The sequence below is a fragment of the Schistocerca cancellata genome, chromosome 7 (genome assembly GCF_023864275.1).
Source record: "Schistocerca cancellata isolate TAMUIC-IGC-003103 chromosome 7, iqSchCanc2.1, whole genome shotgun sequence".
Taxonomy (NCBI): Eukaryota; Metazoa; Arthropoda; class Insecta; order Orthoptera; family Acrididae; genus Schistocerca; species Schistocerca cancellata.
In genome coordinates, this window is record NC_064632.1 from 381,801,882 (window position 1) to 381,807,602 (window position 5,721).

The following is a 5,721-nucleotide window of genomic DNA, read 5'->3' on the forward strand; positions in this document are numbered from 1 at the left end:
ATATAAAAATATTTTTTGTGATGTTTTCAAATGTGATTTTCTGCCTCACTTGCACTATCGCTGTCTTTTTTAGGTTATACTGTAATCGGAAAATCGGACCAATATGATCTTCGAATGTTTTTATGTGCTATGTTAGAGATAGTATATTTGTTTTTCTGCTTGCAAGTATTGTGCCTCAACCATTAGAAACAATATCTCACACACACACACAACAGAGATATTGCGACAGCATGCTTTCACAATGACTTTGTATAATTAGAGTAATACTTTGTATAAATAAAATTGTCAATTATGAAATGAATTTCATCACTTTCATTATTAAGTTATCTATTATGTTTCTACTTTGTTGTAGATGTTGAGTAGATTCTTTGGGGTGATGTGCATATCTATGGTGGTTACTACGGTTATCATGTACGGAAGAAACATCTGTCCTCGCTTTTTGTGGTGCATACAAATTACCAACTACAATCATAAACTCATTTTATGTTATTTTTGAAAGTGGTGGAGTATCTTAAGAGCTTATTCTATGTTTTTTAATGGGTATACTGTGTTTCTTACTACTGACTGATTTTGTAAATTGTTAACATGTATAACAGTTGATGTATTCAGTATATGAAATTTGAAAGTTCCTGCCAGCTTTTCCTATATAATAGTTCGAGCAAGTTCTCTATGTGACGTTGTATATATCTGAGTTTGAGAATTTATCTTTTTTTTATGGGTTAAGGTGTGGACTAGTACTTGGACTTTATGTAGGTTTTCTATTTTTTGTGAAATGTTACTACGTAAGGTATGTTGACCATTTTAGCGATCAACCCAATTAAATCAGTTGTCGATAAGGAAATACATTTATGAAAGTATCCGTGACAAACGATTGGAGCTAATAACCTGTAATACTCTGTCGAACTGACACCAAGCTGTAATTTTTTTTCTAAAATTCACTTGATTTATGTATACAGGTTTTGGGGAAACAAAATAGATCTCTAAACCGCGATGGTAGTGCATCAGTTCGAACAACTGGTCTGCGTTTCACTAGCGTACCAACATTCGATTCGTTGATCAGAAGAGCTAAATACGGTTTATTAGTGAATAAAGTATTTAAAATTATGCTACTGACTGAAATTAAATCATCAAATTCTTATAAACTCCCCGAGCCACTGCACTCAATATTGTAGGTTATTTGTCGTATACCATTCGTGTATCGTGCGAGCGACACCAATCTCTCTTAAGGTATTCCTATAATCCGTACGTCAGGTACAGTGTGGACATAAATACAGAAAAACCAGCAATACAACACATTATCATACATAATACGATGTACGAAACCAACTGGAGTTCAGAACAGTTTCCAGTCGTCCCGGGATGAATTTATTCGGGTACTGTGTCGTTTTCAGTTGAATCATGTATCATTCTTCTTGCAGTTTAGTGGCGAATTCAGGAAACGGTGACGGGTAGTGGTCACACACCCTGCTCTCCATAGTAGGCGACAAAAGCTCAATAATATTGCGGTGACTGTACTGGTCAGGGGAGATGAGACAATTCATCCTCGTCTTCACGAAATCTGCCCTGGACGGTGTGACCCTGTCTCTTAGAACAGAGAATCACCATTGGGGAACAAACATTGTGCCATTGGATGGAAGTTATTGGCCAAAATGGTCACATAATCCTTGGCAGTTATGCGATCTTTGCAGAGTGCCCATTGAGCCCAGGGAGTAGCACAGTATAGCTGCTGAAATCATCACCGAACCTGCGGCATGATTCACCCTTCGGACGGGGACTCGGCCAGAAGATGGAAACAATGTGGCACAAGACTCATCGGACCAAATTATCTTCCATTGCTCCGTAATCTACGTTTTGTGGGTTTCTCTCTTGTGGGCATCTCCATCACTCATGGAAAGTTTTGGAATCCCATATCGCCCCACAGTTCCCTGTTTATGGAGCACCATTGGTGTTGTTTCGATGCTGATGAGGTTCGCGAGTGTGACACTCAGTTGCACAGTGAATTCTGTAGCTGAGGTCCTCTTTTTTTTTGTCACAATCTCTCTTAATGACCGTCTGTCGCGCTCACTCAACACACGTTTGCCTCTGCTTTGTGGCTTAGCGGATGATGTTTTCCCACTTTTCCTGTAAATGGTATAAATCTTCGGTACGGTACATCTTGAAAGACCAAACACTTCGACTACCGTTGTATGGAAATACACACCGTTTGAGCAGCAACAGTTTTTGCAAGTTCGGATTCACTTGGTTACTCACAACTACAACTGTTCTCTCCCCGACTGACACTTGCAACGTATTGATGACATTGTTGAGATGCTGTTCATGGTGAAATGCAACACCACATCCTACAGGCTTACCTAACATCTATATTTACTTAACATTTTTTGTAACGTGATTTTAGGAAATGTCAGCGATCATAAAATACTATTAAAGTATAATAAAAACTGTTTAGAGCAAGTAAAATATTTTATTTTAAAATATCGTCGAAAGAGGTCACCATTTAAATTAAAATATTTTACGCGTTCTAGACTGTTCTTATTATGTTAGTATAGGCTATCTGTCTTAAACTGACTACAGTCTACTTAACAAGAATTACACCAGACGCGTTTCGCTTTTATTTACAAAGCATCTTGTATGGTGTTCTGTAAAGTGGATTCATACGTTTGTGCATTTTTTTGATTGCTTTAAGTTAAAAACTGCATTTTCTTTATTAAGTTGGTCAGCAATCTACTTTCTGTGTTTCTTTACATAATCTGCTCCTTCCCTTCTTGCTACCAGTGGTTGGTATCGACAGGATTCATTTCATGTCTGCACTTGGCAGTTTTTGGCATTTTGCAATATTTCCTGCGCTGCACTATTTACAATTGACTTTATTAACTGTTTTTTTTTCATCACTGCCACAGTGTTTATTCGTCTGTTTTCACTCACGTTGTGAGTGTTGCTAACCTATGAAACGATTTTGTGTGTGTGTGTGTGTATGTGTGTGTGTGTCTGTGTGTGTGTCTGTGTTTCAGAGAGGGAGAGAGAATGAGAGATAGAGTGAGACAGAGACTTAGTGAAACTGCCTTGTATGTAGCTAGAGACGTGAGAGGAGTGGGCTTTTTTGCAAGCGGTGAGTGAGAAGGGTAAACAGGAAATACCGGGATTGGCTGAATCTGGGATGAAATGGTAATGTTTTTTTATGTTATATTAAGTGGTCAATCAATTTAAAGAGTGTGTGGCTTGAAAAGCTGATCTGATGAATTTTTAGTTGTTTCTTTTGTGTTATGGTGTTTTTGGATGTGGTAGTGTTCTTGTAAGGTGAGGAGGCGTTTTTTGTTGTTGTTTATCTTTATGATTTCCATGTCTGTGTTCCTTGCTGTAATTTCATGTTGGTGTTGGTGTAAGTGTTCTGCAAAAGCTGAATGACTTGTCCTATACTTCAATGCTCTTACATGTTCTTTGCATCTCATGTCAAATGCCCTCCTAGTTTTATCTATGTATCTTCCATTGCATGTATTGCATTTCAGTTGGTATATTCCTGATTTATGATACACATCAGTGTTTCCTATTTTTTGGGAAGTATATCTGAATTGAGTTGTTGGTTTGGTGTGCTACTTTTATGCCTGGGTTTTTTAAAATATTTGATATTCTGTGTGTGTATTTGTGGCTGTATGTCATTGTGTACCATCTTTCACTTTCAGTTTCTTTCACACTTTGTGTTGTTTCTATTCTTTTATTTTGGGTATTTGTCTGTGTGTGATTTTGTCCTTGTGTTGGTGACAGTTGGGTGTTTGTTCTTTTCTGTTTCTTGATTTCTTGTTCAGCTTTGTTACTTAGTTCTCTTTGTATCCGTTGTTTGTGGCTATTTGTATTATAGTGTTCATTTCTTTTTCGTAATGGCCTGTATCTAATGGTACTGTGTTTAGTCTGTGGAGCATGTATCTAAGTGCTGCCTGCTTTTGAGAATTGAGGTGTTGTGATGTCTCATGTATAATTGTGTCTGTTGTTGTCGGTTTATGATATATGGTAAATTTGTGTTGGTTGTTTTGATTCTTTATGGTGATGTCCAAGAAATTTAACTGTCAATTTGCTGTGATTACGTAGGCTTTCTCGGCGTAATAAGTATTGAAAGTCTCTTCAGGTTTGCTGCCGGATCCTAAAATCAACTTGACTCAATATTTCGGCGACCCAACAGGTCATAATCTTCAGGAAAATGCTGCTTCTGCTGGTGAGTCCCGCTGAGAACAGTAGAAGCAGCATTTTCCTGAAGATCGCGACCAGTTGGATCGCCGAAATATCGAGTCAATTTGATTTTAGGATCCAGCAGCAAACCCGAAGAGACTTTCAAAAATGTCTATTTTGCTTTCTCTCTATTGTTAAATGTATCTAACATGAACAGAATTTATGTCTGTGTGTAACTGCTCAAAATTTTATTGTTTGATTCATCTGTCAGACACAAGACGTCATCCATATATCTAATCCAGTACAGGCTGTTGTACCTATTTGGCAATATTTTGTTAAATATAATCTGTGGTACATGGTTCATAAATATGCTTGCTATGGTTCCAGACACTGGAGATCGGACTGGCAATCCTTCACTTTGTAAATAGAATTCAATATTGAACTGAAAATAATTCTGTTCTTTTATTAACTCTAGAAGCCTGACTGTTTCTTTGATGTTTACATATGGAAGTGTACTGTGTGATGTGTCTTAAGATTTTGTTCTATAATGTTTATTGTTTCAGTTATTGGTATATTGCAATACATATTCTCTACATCAAGTGACAGAACGGTGGCTGTATCTGGAACTTGTATGTCTTTTATGTACTTGGAACAATTGCGTGGTGTTTCCTATAGTTCTGTCCTCTTGTAATTTTAAGTTTTCTGATAATCTTTTCAAGATGTATCTTGCAAGTGGGTAAGTGGGAACATTTCTACAGTTCACAGTAACTCTGACGGGGAAATATTCCTCGTGTAGTTTGGTTGGCATCGGAGAGAAGGTGCACTGACATTTGTTTGTATCAGTTTTTCTTTTTCATTGTTTTCTATTGTCTGTTCAATGTCTTTCGGAGTGTTTCTCAGCTTCGTTTGGAATCTGTTTGTTGGATCTGATTTTAATTTTATAATTTTAATTTTTTTACAATTTACAAATGAATTATGTTCTATTTTTTTAATAATCTGAATTTTTTATTCAAGAATGCATTTCTCACTGCCTAATTGTATATTTGTCCAGACCTCGTATATTTCATCTTCACGATCCTTAGGCTGATTCATCTAAATAGTTCAAAAAGAATAGCAATAAAGATGAAAACTATGAACATCAAGTCTTCCTGCCAAAGATTCCCTCTGAAGTTCATCTAACTCTCAGTAAAACGCTTTCGTATGGGCCATACGGACCTGTTACCATACTAGCAGAGCGTCTCTGAATTTTTTCGATGGCTTCTGCCATGCCTACTTGGTCAGTACTCGAAATGCTGACTCCAAACGCTGAACCAGAATCAAAGAATCAATCACACTGGCGTCTTGTACGCCATTCCTTCCACATATCCATTCAGCAAGAGAAGTTCTGACAAATATATCTTCAATTCACATCTGTTAATACTTATTCTATGTGATTATCCTACTACATGTTACTTAAAGTATTACCACTAAACACTGGTAAGGTGTGAATTGTGAAAATGTTCACATCTTGTATTCAGACACTTTGAGGTTCTTCCTCCTTGCTGTAGTCATTGACTCAAATTG